An 18871-nucleotide genomic window follows, 5' to 3' on the forward strand; every position below is an offset into this window, starting at 1 on the left:
AATGTGATCATAAAAAAAGGCAATGGAATCAAAGGATGTGCCAAGCACAATATTTCCAGCAGGATTGGAAGAATGGTACTTTTAAGTCCACAAACACTACAGATCTCATTCTGGGTTTCTAAGTGATTGTCATGGTACTGAATGTGAGCAATAGCCTTGGTTGGAAATTCTGTACTAAACTTCCCCCCCTGTGTATCTGCTCACATCTGCCACAGGTTCCCACTGAGATAAGCTGTAGCCATATCCACCACGCTGGAGAAGGTTGATGTTACAGGCAGTCTGAAGGGTCAGGATTATCGCTTGGCTGCAAGGCACTGGCTTGCAAGTGTATATAATTTGTAGGGGATACACATTCCAGGAAAGCGAAGCAGATTCTGGAAGTTTAGTGCTCGCAGGCAGTGCCGTTGCTATAGAAAGGCTCTAATATCTGGTGAGCTCAAGCTGAAAATGGTCATAAGGTCACAGGACCTACACTGTAACAAGCCATCTGCATTTACTGAAGTTTAGAGACATCAGAAATGATATGTTTTTAGCAGTAGCAAATTCCACAGGAAAAGGAGTATCATTGCCAAGTAAACCAAATAGAAGTACAAGGCCCACAGAGAAATAAAAATTAAGTAACAGCCAGATGCAGTGCTCCATGTGACTGTTCAGCACCCATGACCATCTAACTTGCACTGAATACAGTGTTAATATTGACAGGTTGTACATAAAGCCTGTTTATATATATTTCTAACTCTCTCTATGTTTATCTGTATCATTATATATATTTCTATGTTTTGAAGAAAGAAACCAGAAGTTTTGGATATCATGCTTTTTCTGGGTGCAATGCAATGTTGTTGTATTGTTCTGAGGGAAGTCAGTAACAATTTTGAAAGCTAACATAAAAGTGCCACTTGAACACTTCTTCTAAAAACAAAGTGTCCACCTTTGAGAAATAAGGCTCCAAAAGCACCATACCCAGCTGGACTCCAGTGAGGCTATGGGTGGCAAGAAGAGTTGCTACTGTGGACTGTTAAAAAACATCTTGAGCTTTGGCCAGACAGCCTCCCCTTTTCAGGGGGTGTTTCTATCTTTTGGTTTGCCTTCCAAATTTACCTGCATTTCTCAAGCATTCTTTGTATATACGGTACCACTTCCTCTAGAAATCATCTTCTTGTGTACATAATTACCAACAACATCAAGCAGGAGGTTGCATTCTCTTTCCCTTTGAGGAAAAAACTATTACATCATTACCTTTTACAGCTGTTCCAAATGAAGAGAATAACAAAAGAATTCAACTTTTTGAAGAAAATGTTTAAAGTCATCACTATTTTGAAATTTAATCATGGTCTCATTTAGAATCATCAGGCTTCTGGAATGGCAGAAAGCAAAATACTTGCCTGAGTTTAGCAGATAATAGGCACTCTAAAGATCAAAATATATGTTAATTATTTCTAAAAGTATGTCCATACAGTTGTCCACAAATTTAAGTCAAACATCAGTTTTGTATGCAGAATACATTTGTCTAGGAATACTAACTAGTCCATTATTACAAGATATGGCAAATGCATGCTTACAAACGTTAACATGCAGAAAAAATTAGAAACAGTCTGATGTCTGTCCTCCTCACCCTTCAGTGGAATTTCAGTCTTACATCTCTGGTAGTATAATATTTTGGTAATTACTTGGCTTTAGGGAAAAAAAAAAAAAAAAAAGAAAAAAAAAAGAAAAAGCCCTTGCATACTCCAGCAAAACTCAAAATTGCTTCTTTCTTCAACAGGAACTTCAGGTATTTGAGGAATGCCAGATCAGAACTAAGACTTAAAATGGTATCAGAAAATTCCGGTCCCTATTGTATACTAAAAAAACCTAGCAGTCAGATGAAGCAGCAGAGAAATCGGGGATCACATGAATAAGGCAAACTGCACAAAGTTGTAGGACCTGATGCACTGCTTTAGATACTAGTTTTGTATTAAGGAATAACAGCTTTAAGAGGCTTCCACTGCACTAAGTGTGCACAAAGACACAGAAATAAATCCCCAATCCAGTCTTACCAGGCATCTCTGCATATTTCAGAGGAAGTACATCACGTTTACTCACAGAGTAAATCCTTTCATAGACAGCTGAGCATATAAAACAGCTTGCTTGTGCCCAAAGAGCACAAGCTCTGTCCTCCCCATCCTTTCTTTTCCTCCTTGTTTTTCAGACCCTTTCATTGAGTCAAATTAACTCGCTAAAATAGCCCAGCCAAAAGAAGGGGGTGAGGTTAGGAGATGACAGGGACAAGCAGGACTTCAGCCTTTTAGTGCTGGCCAGTTATGATCAGCGTCTCACAGAACTACATCTCAGGATTAGCCACATGAGAAAATCCCTCACGTGCTTAAGTGGCTGTAGTACAGAGAAGACATATGTTTATGGGCAAGAAATACACTGCTTTTCTGATAATTAAGACTGTAAATGAGACCATGTTTAATGTCGTGAACACAAATGGTACCATGGAAGCCAGTTGTTAACAGGACTGAAAACAAGCATATTTGCATTTGCACAGCTCAAAGCTTGCTACTAGTAATTAGGGCTTACTAACAATAAGCTGATTACTAACAATAGTTAGGCAGGTTAACAATAAGAAGGTTAGTAAGAGTAAGCAGGTTACTGATTACTAATAAGTAACCACACTACCAACACAGCTAGGAATTTCTAGTTGCCACCACAGTGAGTTGTTACAAAACATCCTGTTACCCCACGTTATTCAGGTCATCACTCTGTTTTCAAACACAGCCTTCCACTTACAGATGTACATGGTTCTCATGCAGGGCTTCTGTTAACTTGCTATACTTTTTAATGCATATTTCACACCATGCTACATTTTCTAAGATGGATAAAAGATACACAAATTACATTTGTAATAGATAGTAAAAGCAAACAAACAAAAAATCGGCTCTTAGAGCTGTTAATGTGTGTGTCTCATTCTGATTAAGTTCTGCTCTGGGAAGCTCAGTCCAGTAACACCTTTATCCCTGAAGGTACTGGAATTGCCAAGGGCACCATCACAGATAGTCAAGCAATGAGCTTTCAGATCTGACACTGAAGGGGCCACACAAACAGCTCGGTGTGAGTTAACACATTCCTTGATGATGACCAATCTAGGGTTTTGAATTCAAAGAGTTTTCTAAGGAAAAAAAGCAACTCCAAATATTACACAGCAGAATCTCAGCACAAAGTGCTAAGGCTAGTCTGACCAACACAAAGGGCCTGCTTATCATGCCACTGCAAAATATCCATTATTAAGAAACGCCTCCAATGGGTTCATAATGTTTTTGATATTGCAAAACTGTGATACTGCCTGAGGCAGTCAGACCAGAAGCACGTAAATGCCAGAGCTGAGATATTAAGCAATTAAGACTTAAAATAAAAACTAAAAAATAAATTTGCAGAGTTGCCCACTTTGAAGACTAGAAAAAACTATTACTTCCTGAAAACCCCTGTCCATTTCATTTCCTCAGTGAGAATTTCCCATATCCCTTGCTTGTTAACTAGATGCACAGTCTATTCCCGGATGAAACCTTCCTTCTCCTCATATTCTGTTAATGCTGATTTTATTCAGGCCTAGCAAGCTGAGGCTGAGTTTAACTCTCCTCGTGTAGCTGGTTGGGTACCTGTTTGCCTGCTCCAGCTTGTTTCTAACCCTGAGAACTTGCATGCTACCCTTGCAGTATGCAGGCGCTCCTGTTCACACAGCTCCCTTTCCTCCCTTTGCCACTGAAAGGCAGCTCAATGTTGCACAGAAATAGCCTTCAGCTTCAAACCAGCCATGCAACTTCACTTGTGGGGCAGAGTGACTTCTGACAGGAGTATCTAGACTTTTCTAATTGATTATAATAGCTAGAGCTATTGTGTACACCCATTCCTCACTGGATAATGTAAGTGCATGCATGAAATAATGAAACAGTTTAAAACAAGCAGCCAAGTTGCACTGCTCCTTTCAGAAGCCAATAATCACCAACCACATGCTATCAGTTTTTAGTCTGGGGAAGAACGAAGCTACCTCGGTGATTGTACATATTTCTGAACACAGACAACAATGCCTCTACCATTTGCATACCTGACCCAACATCAAGTGGTCCGTGCTGGGAAGTTGGTAACATCTCTGCATTCTTATGAACAGCTGAGGCCAAGCTACACAAGGGAGACTCTTTCTCAAGGGCTTTCTGTAGTTCTTCATCTTCTCCAGAAGTGAACTATTTTCTGTTCTTATCTATAAACCAGAGATACTAATACATTAAAGAAAACACTATCTACTGAGCTTGTTACATTTCTGAAGTTACAACACAGGGATATTGCACAATTATGCCACTTCATATTGGATGGAGACATCCTCGTTTCCAAATGGGATTAGCTGGAGAAGCCCCATAGTCATTAACACATTTAGCATTAGTGGGGCAGTAAATATACTGGGTAATATTCAACTTGGTATAAAGAGTAACTAGGAAAAAGTTCCTCAGTTTTATTCAACAACTAGTTCTCTTGTAGACACCTCACAGACAGTACAATACTAAAGTCTACTGTCTGCCCCCCTCACCCTAACAGAGAGCCAGCATCTCTAAAATGCAGGCCAAACTCCATTTTAGGCCACACAGCTGAGCTCAGCAGTGTTTACCTGTGAAACAAACTCAGTTTAACACTAAATCAAAATGTTTCTGTGAAATGAATACCACGTAACTCCTGTATCCAGGACAGAGTTGCCACATCCCAAAGGAATTTCCATCCCTTGCTATGGCTGGCAGCTGAAGGGGCAGGAAACCCAAGTGGGGAACATCCAGGTACACTGACGACCTTCCAACATGCAGCCTATAGAGCACCTTCCACACCGTTCTCACAAGGCCTGTGTCTTGACACAGAAAACTCCTGCAATACCTGTAAAAAGCTTTGAATTTCTCAGGCAGAAGAAATTCTGGAAGGGATAAGTATTCAGAAAAAAGAGCAAAGTCTGTCTTCACAGCAATTAACCTGTAGGTGAGATTCCTAATGGTTTCTCAAAAGGGACCACAAAACAATCCAAAGAAACTGCACAGCAGAATTTTTTGTCTACGTTCATGTATCACCTTGCAGGAACCAAGTAGTTTCCATGATGTGGTAAGATTTGGGTTTTTTTTTTTTAATAATAGTTTTATCAAAACTTCAGTAAAACACATCTAAACAATAGCCTAGAGATGCTGAAAATATGCTTCCCTTTTCTGCTGTGAATTGTATTCCAACCTAACTCACCACCAAGACAGCCCCTTTCATATATGACCCATTCAACACAGGCCTTCAGCTCTGCTATTTCCTTCAGGCAGGCATCCTGTAAAATAATGGAAATGATCAAAACTCGGTAAATTATTTGTTACTTGTGCATAGATGTCTGTGGATACCATTTACTTACCATAAATGAGAACAAAGGGCTAAGGCAGCATGACATCCTTGGTAAACTACTTGTGAAATTTTTTTTCTTAACCAATGTATGGTTTCACAGAACAGTTTGAAATGAATTAGAAATTTGCTTCAAGTGAAAGGGAGCAGTCCCTCTCCTCTTTCCTGGCCTCTTACTATTGAACAGGGTCCAAGGCTTGTAAAGTCCAGATCAAAAAGTCCTTCTGAGCACCCAAGTAAGCCTACTCAACTTGCTAAAATAGTAGAAATAATCTCAGCAAAACACTCCATGCAACAACAAAAGCCCTTTCCAGCCATTTTGGTGAGCATCAGCGCAAGCACAAGGGGAGGGAAGATCAGATGACTGCTAGTAAAGGTGGCGGAAGTAAACAACAAGATGAGCTATTAATTTGTCTCAGCTGTAATATACAAGGACATCCTAAGTGTTTCTTATTTTTTGTTTACTGTACAAAAACCACTTCTCAAATATACTGAGGGATCTGACTGTTGTTTTTCCTAGACTTCTGATATAAGCCTAGCACAGATTTTTTTTTTTTTTACAGTATTTTGAAAATCCCACCTTTGGAGTTCATTACAGACTTCTCCCTTAAACATAGATCAGCTGAGAGGCGTGAGTCAAAATAGGATCTGTTACTCACATAACTGTGCATGCAATAACAACTTTTTCACCAGCAACACTGTGTTGCTGGAAGACATACTTGGTTATAACTTTGGGGGTTTTTTTTACTAGACTAGTGTGAAAGGCAATTTTGCCAGTAGCCACATAAGGTACACTGAGCTATGCCAGCGTGCCCCTGGAATTCCTCATCTGGATGCAGCCTTAGTACCCACAGAAGAGGCTGAACAGACAATATTTGTGTTTCTGCAACATCTACAGTATATCATCTCATCTACAGTAGGACTGTAACCTCCTTACATTGTCCTGCCACAAAGCCTTGGATGAAGTGATTTTTGAGGTACAAGCAAGCAGCTCAGCCTCCCCTCTAGCATTGGTTAAAACCCTTTGAAATTTAGAGAGAATGAGACAACAATCCCCCCGCAAATGCACTTTTGCTTCCCAGAAAGGTGGGGGAGAGGAGGTGGACAGAGAATGAGAGATTTTCCATTTTCCCCTGCTCTTCAATTCAGTTTAATTCTTCCAAATTTCTACAAATTTTCACTCAGTTTAGTTTTCTGATCTGTTCCCTTGCCAGCCATGCTGCTTGTGCCATCACAAGGGAGAGATGAGAATAATAGCAAAGAGGAAAAAAACAACCAAATTCAATGCTCTGCAGCCACAGGGGTCTGGTTGGATCCACTGGCTGTACAGAAGAACAGGAGAACAGACAGAAACAGAAACCCTGCCAACCATTCAACACCAAAAAAGCAAAAACATTGCCAATGGCAGACTTCCTTTTAGCAATCAAAATCAATACCCTCAATTCTGGAGCAAATCTGATTTTCCATAAAGGAAGTACCCCATTTTAAAAAAAGAATCCTAACAGAATAGATACAAAAGCTACATTCCAAAGGATATAATAATTTTTCACATGGGAACTACGAAAACATTTTAGGTTTTTTTGTTTGTTTTGTCTGGGTTTGGGGTTTTTTGGGGGTAGGTGGGTAGGAGGGGATTGTGTGGGGTTTTTTTAGAACTTCCTGCAGCACAAGCTCTTTGGACTCTGTATCCCAGACATTTTGCTGCAGAATGTCTACTTACGTTGCAGTCACACAAAGAACAATCATAACAAGTAGTATAGTACTCTGTACTATAAACACTGGTAGAATGAAATAGAAAGATTAAGGAAAAAAATAACTAAAAATAGAACTCTTTTCTTTCCAAAGGAAATAACATGATTTTTACCCCAGCGTCTTTTGTCATTGTTATAACAATGGTTCATTTTAGGCCACATCTCACTGCCCTTAGAATCAGGAAACCCTGGTACAAATGTACTACAGCAACTTGTGCTTTGTTTGCACTGTATGTCTGGGACAGCATCACAGATTTCAAGGGACTTGCTAGAGGTTAACATAGCTGTTTCAGGGAGTATGTTTTCCTAGAGCACAACTCTGACAATACCTGCAGCACTGGAGAGCTCTGCAGGTTTTGAAAGTGAAGGTGACTTGTCGGAACATCTCAACTCTCTAGATAAAGTCGTCCATTTTGCAATGGGGCATGTTCAGTGACCAACTGCTGATCAGCCCCAGATCCCAGCTTGATCAAAGAGGGATGCCTGGCAGAAAAGTGCTCAGCAGCACATTTCCAAGCACTCTTATTCACAGTGAGACCCCTACCTTTGACTTTACAGGAACTGCAAGAATTCAGTGCTCAGGATTTTACTTGCTAGAGGAAAAAAAATTATCCCACTCCCCTTAGTCACAGAGCAGCATTATGACCTGCAAACTCACAGCTCTGGATAACATGGAAGTGTTTGGATGTCTTAACTGCTTCCCCCAGTGTTTTGCCAGGAAGAATACATCTTCACTATCAACAACAACATAGTGTTTCTCTTTACACTGTAGCAAATACAAAGTTCACGCTGAGGTTGTACACCTCTTTCCTAACAGGAATGCCAAAAGATCACATCAGTTATTTTCTACTGTACAAAGCTAAAAAGCTGTTTCTCTCTCTATTCAATACCAATGGACATTAAGGGAAACCCTCTACCCCCCACAACTTCAATGGTGCAAAACCTGCCCCCTCTTCTTTTTTCATCTCTCCCAATATAGGAAACAAGCAACAAGCCACCTTTCTTTTATATATTTCAAAAGTCAAAACACTTCAGAGTAAGCATAGAACTGGAAAGAAAACTGCTGTACACTGGCATTCATATATCAACACATCCACATTTCCTCTGATAAGCACCTTCTCATTTTCCAGAATCAAGATTTTTCTTTTTCCCTTTCTTCATCCTTTTGAGCTTGGACTTTAACTCTTCCATTTTAAAAAAAAAAAAACAGTTTGCTGTGTTTCCTGTTGGTCCTCTGGGTTTGTACCTCCTCTCCATCCTGAGTTCCTTCCAGACAGGCTCTTGAGTACTCCATTTTAATTAACAAGCTGCCCTGGGTAGGGGGAAAAGACACCACATGCTCCATCTTCATTTTGAATAACAGCTCAAATGTTCTCTGCTCAGCCTCAAGAGTCTGAACACTTATTTGAAAAAGTGAGGTGGAAGGCCAGGTCCTAGTAAGAGAAGTGGGTGCTTTGACTGAAACAGGGACTAGGATTTCACCTGCAACTCCCTCAGGAGTCATTTTAAACACTGAAAATAAATGTTATATAGCTGGGCATTTTCCACAAGGAAGACATCAGAATCCCTGCCAGCTCTAGAAGTTGGATATATTATCTATGTGCATTATCTTGTCAACATGTAGAACTCTTCTTTAGCAAGTCCATTAATATTAACAAAATCATGTGTATGTTTGCCCATTCCTGGATCTGTCCAAGTCCAATGCTAATTACATTCCGAAGAAGGAAGCTTTTGGCAGACACAGCATGCATCATGCCATAAGGCTGAGTGATTCCCCTCTTTTCCAGCTGTGCAGAATACAAGAGAGACCTATCTTTCTCCAGATATGCAGTAAAGTTTCATGCCCAGGGTCCTCTAGATCTCAGCTGCAGGCTGCTGGAGACTGTAGCTCTTCACTAGCTCTCTTGCTGACTCTCCACTTGCCAACTTCCCTATTCCCCAGCACTGTAGGGGAATACTCTGACCAAGAGGTGTACTCATTACCTGTATCATCTTAAGACTATGATGCTGGATCTTCCTGCTGTGATGATTTAAAAGTATCTTCAAACCTCTGAATTCCTTTAAAATAAAAAGTTGTAAGCCTACGTTTAAAAATCCAAGACTGACTTTACACTTGCTGATACCACTTCCTTAAGGAGCAACAGAGGCTAGAGTTCACCTGCACTTGAATTCCTCCCAGCTACTTAATGGCATTATCAGTTCTGGCAAATGCCTCCTAAACAAGGAGAGGCTGGAGTTCATTCTAGTGTGTGGGTCACCACAAAGACATAAAGCTCATCAGCTTTTGAACAAATTAAATTTGTGGTCAGAGGCAAAAATAACATTGGTGAATATCCAAGACAGACTGCCTTCATTTTCATAATATATTTGGCCCACAGAAAAAATAGAATATGGAGTGGTGTGCTATTTAAGTGAACAGATATCAGGGAACTTTTAGGATGATGAAAAAAACCGGTTGTTTCAAAGCATCAATGTGCAGTGGCTGCACACTGACAGCATTGTGAACAAAACAGTTTTCTTCATCCCTTTTATCAAAGATGTAAAATTATATGTCAGAGTCATCTTATCAGGAGGTGCAGGATAGTAGATGCATTAGCAGAGGAAGGAATCAATTCAGTCAATAAAGGAATTGATACCTGTCTATAGTTAGAAAACTCCCTTTACAGAACAAGCTGTTCCTTTGCATCATTGAGAAATAAAAGAGTTTTACCGAGTTTCTAAATACACAGATACATGTATAATTAATATTGTCCAACTGCCTGACATTGAGTGTTTTAGGATTTTAAGTGTTCTCTTCTTTTGTTCTTTCCTTCTCAAAAGTGCATCTAACAGCTACGGGGAAAAGAATAGACATGTAAAAGTGTTATGAATTCCCTGTATAATGAGCAGGGGGCTGGTATACAAAGCTTAAAGTAGTGAATACAGAGACTCACAGAATCTATTGAGCCCGTAAACAGGATTCAGCCTTCTCTTTCTGACCCACTGGTGGGTGGCAGCATGGTGGCTTTCTGGCTTCTCCATCCATAAAGTGCAAATAATATTCATCCACATTCCCAATACTCAATGAGATTACTGGGCAGAAAGGCCTCGCACATGCAGAAGTACTAGCTAGGACATTCTGGGCGAGAGACAGGGAGATTTTTATTGCTGCCCAGAAAACTAGCTTCTGCCCAGGACAGCCAGTGAGGCAAGAATGCACATATTCACAGACAGGATTGTCTGCATCAGACCTCCCTGGAAGTGTTAGCAGAGTCTCACTGGGCTGGAAGACTGTCTGCCTTCAGAGCTCAGAGCAGTCTTCACAAGACAGGCCTGGAACACGCTGGCAGCACAGGCTCTCCTGCCAGAGGCTGTTCCATACTTGCAGGTCATCCACTGAACAACGGTCAGCAGGCATGCTTCAGGAGAACTAAACTGACCTTCAAGTTTTTGAAGCGTATAAAAAAGGTGAAACGAAGTAAAGGGTACTTCCACATCACCATCTCCATTTGGATGCAGAATGCACTTGATGCAAATCTCCCAGTTGTCTGTGCATCATGCACTGTGATTCATATCATCGAGTAGTCTTGAAAAAATGCAAATTGGACTCCTTTTGGATCAAATAAACCAAAAGACGCATCCCAGCCTCCACTGGGCAGCTGGTCCCGAGGACTAAAGAGCTAGTCAAAAGTGAAACCCTTGAAACACACGCAGATCAAACATCAGGTTGTTGCACTAAGAGTTCTCCTCTCCAGAGTGCCACACCTGCTAATGGAGATGCAGGTAAAGCCTCTGAGTACAGACCAATGACACTGTGGAGGGCATCCAGCAGGTGGCAATCTGCTGATAGCAGTGACAGCAAACAGTGAGCAGGACGTCCCACTTCTGGCAGAGGGCTCAAGGATGAGAATGAGGAAAGAGGAAGACAGTGCAGAAAAAGAATAATGCTTAAGCTTTACGTTATCTACTAATTTTTCTCATTTTGAGAAGTTCAAACAAAGCAGGCACCAACTGTGCAGAAAGACTTACTTGATGTTACGGATAATAATATTTTCTTAACAGTGTAAAAGCACACAATCATTCCATGAAGAAACACCTAACCTTCACTTCACCTATTCCTTGAAAAATGTTTTATTAAGATGGCATTTACAGCATAAGACAAACTTAGTGGTATTATTCCAAGTAATCAGTTTTGTCAGCAGACCAAACAAATAATGAACTGTGAGCCTTTTGTTACCACTAATGTCATCAAGAAATGAAAATATTGACAAACAGCTGAGTTTAATTCTTTAAGAGTATCCATTAGAAAACAAACCAAAATACCCAGCAGACATAATCCATACCATCAATACTACAGGTACTTATCCCTTCACCTTATCTCAGAAATAATTAGAAAAGATGTGGTTGTCATAGACTGGAGCAAGACATGACTCCTCACAGAAGGGATGAATGACTCCATATAGAACTGAATATAGCCATTTGTGTGTAGAATTGCCTCTGTCATGAAACACATTCTAAAGTACAATGACAACAAGCACAGGAAATTAAAAAGAAAAGGCACAATCCTCTAGAGCTGAAAGGCAGAAGACTTACCTTAGGAAAGCAGCAGACCTCTTCATTCTCTTGGTCTGGAGGTGTCTCATGTTTGCATCTTTTCAGTTCAGCTTCTGGTTCCACAATCCTTTTCTGCAAGGCCTCTTTGTCTCTTTTGGACTGCAAAATGAATTTCTTCTCCTTGTTTCAGTTCCTTCTATGCTCTTTGCAGTTTGGACAGTCTGAACCTTGAAGTGCTTCAGCTGTGGGTCTTTCTGAGGGGATCTCTGAAGTGGGCAACTAACTTGGATTTGTTTGCCAGTTTATTCTCTCTAGTACTATCAAAAGTAAAACTTCTAAACACTGAATTTTACAGATATTCACCTAGGTAGCAAACCTGTTTCTCTCAGAAGCATTCATAGAGTAACAGATTAAAAAACCAATCACCTTTTTTTCCTTTTATATATATATATATATATATGGAAACAGACTTGGAAGCTGCATGGCTTCTGTGGTGTGTAGATTCACAATCTATACTCCAAATCCATAGCTTAATTGGGAACAAAAGTCAGGGGCAGAGTTTTTAAAGCATTTTGAAGGCTTGTAGTCTGCAATCACCTATATGCTTTTGAAAACACCTCTCCAGCCTTCCTAACCTGCCACTAACATCTGTTTACCCAAAAGCAGATGTGTGCAACTTTACTCATTTCAGCATGCCCTCAACAATCCCTGCACAATAGCACTATGAGTATCCCTTCTGAATTCTTGAAAAAATGAAAAAAATCCACAAGGCAGGGAGTGAATTCCCCCCTCTAGGCAACTCAAATGTTCAATATGCCTCCCTTATGACTGGACATTACTTACAGCCACATAAGTGCAAATGCCTATATATCACAAAAAGCTTTAGAGAATGTGGCCAAAGATCTCCTGAAACTAGTCCACACAGAAAATAGAGTTCAAAGTACAGGCCTCCCTCTGTCCTGCTAGTCCCTCTATCAGCTGTTCTCATTTCCAGAAAAATCCACATCTTCCACATCAAGAGATGACAGGTATAAAAGCAAAAAAAGGAAAATAACCCTTATTTTTGAAGAGAAGATGAGGGAAACACTAGGATTTTTGTGACACGTGAAGATGGCCCGTAGCAGCAAAACAAAATAAGAAGCACCAACAGAATTAAGTTGGGTTTTTTATACAGTCTTGCTCCTCATGACTAACAAACAGCCTCACATTTAGCTTGGTCTTATGGAGCTTTTATAAATTTCAGTTTGTACAAGTCAGAAACAGCAGTTCGAACTGAACAGAATTACACTTTTCAAATGTAGCACAAGCAGCATGTCAGTGCGTGTCCCTGCTTGCTGTTTCTTGGAAGAACACAAAGCGTATTTACCAACCACAATTCAATTATAATTAGTCTAATGGCAAAAACTTTGGTTTTACCCTTTCTTGCATTTGGATTTTCAAGTAACCCCTTTTTTTTTCCTTGGATTCTTCTGAGCAGAAAGGGCACAGTTTGTCTTTGATTAAAACAGAAATAGCAGATGATCAATAAAGATTTTAATCGGAATAATAATAATAAAATCCAATGTGTCTCATGGAACCATAATTTATACTTTCCACAGAGGTGATTTTCTACTGGTCAAGTCAGTAAAAGACTTTCTTCATAAATAACTTTCATTTACAAATTAAAATACAGCCTCATGAAAGCATCCATCTGTAGAATTGGCCACATCACACAGACTGAGTGACACTACAAAAGTATTACTCATTAGACAGCAAGTTTTTTTTTTCAGAAAGCTTCACATCTGTTACAGAACTACAATGAATTTAACCTAAATGAAAAGTGGCCTACTATTATTTCCATACACACTGTCAGGATTATCAGAATCAAAGAGTCACTAGAGTAACACCACAGCATTGCATCAGCATTTTGCAACACTATAAATCACCATTTAAGGGCTTTAACTGATATTTAACATTCAGTCTCCAACCCAGGGTGAGAAATACGCAGTGTTACTTCCAGTTTGTCTTCAGCCTAGTCACACTTCTTGCAACATACAGGGGAAGGACAGCGTGTTATACCTAGTTCAGCATTATGCAATTACAATAACATTTCTCTCAGCTCCAAGCCTTTAAATGGCAAACTATTACTTACTAGCTATGGACCAATTAAGAGGTGAGACTGAGAAAAAGCACTGTCTTAAAATAGCACTTAGGTAAGAGACCAAACTCCTCGCAGCTATAGAGAAAAGGAAGGATGCTATGAGTCCTCCTGGCACACCATTTTTTGCCTTTCTGGTGGCTCTAGTTGGTTTTTAAATCAACAGTGAGTTAGTAGTTGTGTCATAAACATCAAACTCCTCTAGAATGGATAATTTCCCATCGAGCAGGGTAAGAAGGCTCTGATTTTTGCCACCTTTGCAGCTGCCTATGCTTAATACAAGGAAAACACAGTAGCTTTAACTGTGTGGCATCATGTGAAAACTCTAATCAACAGCAGAGGCTCTAAGGCTGCCCTTCTGCAGACTCAGGAAGAAACTACATCATATGCTTGCATACTGCCTACGTTTATACACATGAGAAATGCATTCCTAACTCACTTTTCACTTGTGACATTTTACAATCAGAAATAAAAGCAGTAGGGGTTAGAGACAGTTGGGAGGAGTATTCATTTAAACCTATTCATTTAGATCTACTCATAAGAAAATGAAATATTTTAGATTCCATAGAAGTTGAGTGAACTCACCTGGAAAAGCCACCCATCTACCACAAATATATGAGTTTTCACGATCTGCCGCAAAAACATTGCCAGGAACAGGAAAAAAATATCTACATTATACCTGACAAGCACTATCTTGAATTAGGGAGGTCTTCATAGTTTGATTTTTGATCCATCTCACTTTACAGACATAGCTTCGTACTCAAAAGAAGTGATAAAAAGCAGTTTCCAAGGGAGCTGAAAAAATAAAAGATGGGTGTAAGTTTTGATACTCACAAAGACTGTTCAACATCATTTCAGGGAATATAGAGCAGGACACCTGCACTCTTTTCACATCCCTTCCAAGGGTTTGTCTTACAGACTTCACCCATATTAAAAAAAAAAAAAAGCAATGGCAGCAGTAATGCTCACAACAGAAATGTTAGGATTAGCACACTAGGGAAACCATTTTGGAGTTGAGAATGCTAAAGTAGAGAGGTATATATTATCTTATTATTTCTGTAGTACTTACTAGAAAAGTATTAGCTAGCACAAGGAAAGGAGCACTTCTGCAGAGAAGAAAACTAGTGTTTTGCCATGATCTTCAGTGGATCATCATCCAAGAACCAAGTTCTGCTTCCTTAAATAAGATAGCCCAAAAAGGTTCTGTGTTTCTGTGGAGCTGCTCCTGACAGTACCCTGAGTGGGACTGGGCTCCTGTTCACTTCTGTCCAGAAAAGATGCCAAATGAAATGATGTTTCTGAAGTTTTAAACCAAATTATCATTGCTCTATGGGAAAGGTTTGCATATGACAAAATTACCATGATTAATTGCATCTACATAGCAGAAGTATGTTATGACCACTGAGCCTGAAGCTGTGCTAGGAACTACATAGTGTAAAAACAGTTCTCAAGAGTTCATAGTCTAAGCAATTAAGACAGAAAAAGCTACACTTATTACAAATAAGCCTTATAGGCACAGTATAATATATTTTAATAAGGACTTATCTATGATTCCAAACTTTTACCTTCTGATTCAGGAAAATACTACAGTGTGACTAATTCCTCCCAGGGAAAAAGAAAAGGAATTAAGAACAGTACCTTTTAATAGGAACAGTACCTCTTAATCATTGGTTTAGTATTTTATTAAAATTCCTGCTATTAGGGAAATGCCAAAGTCCACATTCAAAACATACCTTCAGGTCTCCTTATTGCAATATGGTTTTCAGTAAACAAATATTAATTTTTAAGGCTTCTTTTCATATATTTAAAAAATAAGTCCTTTAGGCCAGCAGTATCCTATATCAAACACTGAGGGGTACACTTCTATGCTTGTAAAACTGCATTAGTAATTTTCTGTCCAGCTGTCTGGCTTCAAAGACCTATGTGCAATTTAGGCCTTAAATGTGAAATTAAGACATCTGAATAGATAAAATGAAGGATACATTACGTACAGTTCTGCAATCAAGGAGGAAATCAATGCACCTAATGTTTTATAATATAAGGTAAAGAATTTCTACAGCCAAAAGTGGAAAGCTTAGAATTTCCTTGAATAAAGATACCTAACTATCTCAAGCTTGTATCCTCAACAAGAAGAGCATAAAAAAGTAGGAAAGTGTCCAGACCAAATGGAATAAATAACCATGTTGAAAATAATAAATATTAGGTATTCAAAAGGCACAAAAACATACTGACGATAAAGTGATCAGTCTAAGTTTTTAAAGTGATAAGGAAGTGTGATAATAAAAGACTTTCCAGTAGTAAAGATGGATTAGACCTCACAAAGCACACTAAAAAGAAGTAAATTCCTTGCACTTTTAATGGACCAACTCAAAGAAAGTAGAATTGAAACCAGGGTGGGGCAAACAAAGCTAGGTAGAGATCAAAGATAAACAATGAAAATAAAGATAAACAGGTTTCAAAATCAAGATAAAACGTTGAAATTTCACATGACCATCTATATTGATAAAGGTGGTAAGTGGGACAAAGGCCAGACTGAGAACATTACACAGAGATTACCACTTCCCAGGTAGAAGTAAAACCTGAAGATCTTAATGCTTTTAAAAGGAAGTGTGAGGCAATCTCAATCCCGAACTTCTAGAAGAACTGCCATATGAAGTTACACATCCAGAAGTGAACAGTGAAAATAATTTGGGGGTAGTATCACATGATGAGAGTTGCAAATATTGCATCTATATTTAAGAAGTGAAGGAAAACATGACACAAGTCAACTGTGGATCTGTTAACCTAGTGATGATGACCTGCAAAGTTTAAAGATACATACTTCTGTAAAAAGTTTAGTATGAAAAATGAGTTATAATGCAATACAGATTTGTAAAAGACCAGTTCTCTGCTAAGCAGGCATTTGTCTTAGATTAGATCTACTATTACCTATATTTAGAAGAATTACTTTTCTTATCAGTCTGGACTTCAGGAAAGCACTTCATATGAGGAGTTAGTTAAAATAGAGATAAGAATACTATTGTAGGATGGGACACAGCAAGCCAGGGAAGAGACAAAATGGAAAGAATTAGGCTAAGGGAAGGTTGAAATTTATTTCATTTAATAACCTTTCAAATAAATAGTGGAGAGAGGGAGGAGAAAAAAAGGAAAGAAAGAGAGTGCTAATGGCACAGGTCTGGGAAGACTAGAAGATAGAAGCCAGCAGCTTGTCTTCAAAATTCTAGTTGCTAAATTTTTTAGATTTGATACAAAGTTGCCAAGTATCACACAACTTCAAGAACAAAGTCGGGATAAAACAAAAGAAAAAACTTACACAATTTCCTGTCCCTTCTAAGTGAGATTAATAGACAGATTTTTAACAGCATGTAGACACTTAACTTCCACACCCTCAAAACACAAAGTCTAACCTTTTACAAAGCAGCTATGGGGCCAACACTCCCATTTACTCTATAGAAGCAGACATTTAAAGGGCTACAAATATCCCTTACAGGTCACGAATTACTAGGAGGTAGAAATATTTCCTATATTTTTCATGTATTGAATCTAAACACATGGGACCCTGAAGGCCAGCATTCCTAGACACCACAATGAAATAAGTTTAGTAAAAATCCCACCCCTAGAAATGAAATAGAAATTGGTGTTTTTGAAGTCCTACCCAGATTCAATTTTATAGGCAGTGTTGAAGTTATATAATTAAAGAGTTCTGTTCAACAGTTGATATTCCTGATTTAAACAGCATCACAGACAACATGAGATTTCAGTATTAATAGCAATTACCACTTTTCCAGAATGATAAAGTGTTAAAACACACACACAAACCAAACCAGCATTTTGAAGTGCCATGAGAAGAGATTACATCATTACTACAGACCATCTGCTAGAAAGAACATGGAGCAACAGATGATGAGCCAAAATCACTTCTGGCATAAAAGGATAGAGTTCCACTGACTTCAGGAAATTTATCCCAATGTTCCTGTATGTTACAGATTAATACGATGACACACATTACAGAGCAGCAGAGGTGAAACAAGGTTTAAAACCACAAAGATTGATGTAGCGTACTCACTTAGAGCAATTTATTCTTTTTACTACAAACATATTTGTAGATGCTAAAAATGAAGACTGTGACAGCTACTCCCATAAGTCAGTATGCTAAAAAAGTAGGATATTTCTGCAGAGATAAGAAAGAACATATGGTCCTTATTGCCAGCTCAGGGTCCCTTTTAAAACAATTTTCCTCAATCTGATTTGCTTTACAATTACACTAAATCCTGCCATGATTGCTCTCATAGAGCACTTACAGAATTTGGCTTCCCTTGAAGATGTATTTTTCCTTCCCCTAGTTACCGCCTTTATTATTGATTTTTAGATAATCCCTGCAGTTACTAGAAAAAGGTTTTGGCAAGTTTCCCTAGAGGCCTGCAGATGCCTATTACCCTTATCAATAGAGCATCTTTCACCCCCTTAGCTACCATCCTCAGTTACTAACTGTTTGACTATGCATATATTCTGTTCAGGGACCAGCAGGGAGAACATTTAATATCCTCTCACTAACAAACAAGAAAGGCAACAGCTGCTGGCCTCAGCAGAGGGTCTGCTCAGGGAACCTGTCCCAGAGAGAAGTCTGGCTGGACCCAGCTGCAGAGAACTAAGCAATTCCCCCTCCCCATGACAAAATGTGCAATGAGAAATTTGGCCCATTTTGTCCTCTCCTTATTGGAAGGAGATTATACTATTTGAAAAACCCTTTTAACCAATGCAGGAGAACTGTAATCAGAAAAGTACTTTCATTAACATCTCTGACACAGAGAGGTCCTATCAGAGAAGGGGAGGGGTTCTTTTGTCAGAGAAATAACAGACTAAACATTCTGTTAGCAAATAGAAATCACACCCTTGAAGACAGGGCTGCTAGCTTGTAAGCTACTTTCTGAGAACTGACTGATTGGCTAAACTGAGATGAAGAGCTTAAAGAAACTTTTTTGAGCTATTAGTTTAAAATTCAGAACTAATACCTGGCTAGGGCTGCATGTGTTGTACGGGACTCAGACATGCCTGCTGC

General features: G+C 39.1%; 1 long non-coding RNA gene across 3 annotated transcripts in view; it reads right to left on the bottom strand.

The window, feature by feature from the left end:
- Window positions 1–11720: 11720 nt before the first annotated feature.
- The window catches only part of LOC115344325, a 64585-nt gene continuing 57434 nt past the window's right edge, over window positions 11721–18871 (bottom strand). For 2 of the 3 annotated variants that reach the window (XR_005933045.1, XR_005933046.1), the window contains 2 exons: window positions 14882–15110; window positions 11721–14607 (listed from right to left, as the gene is read on the bottom strand). This is a non-coding gene — a long non-coding RNA (uncharacterized LOC115344325). The remainder of the gene's footprint in view (window positions 14608–14881; window positions 15111–18871) is intronic. The other variant, XR_005933047.1, reaches the window with a different exon arrangement.

This window comes from Aquila chrysaetos, chromosome 8 (genome assembly GCF_900496995.4).
Source record: "Aquila chrysaetos chrysaetos chromosome 8, bAquChr1.4, whole genome shotgun sequence".
In the NCBI taxonomy this organism is placed as follows: Eukaryota; Metazoa; Chordata; class Aves; order Accipitriformes; family Accipitridae; genus Aquila; species Aquila chrysaetos.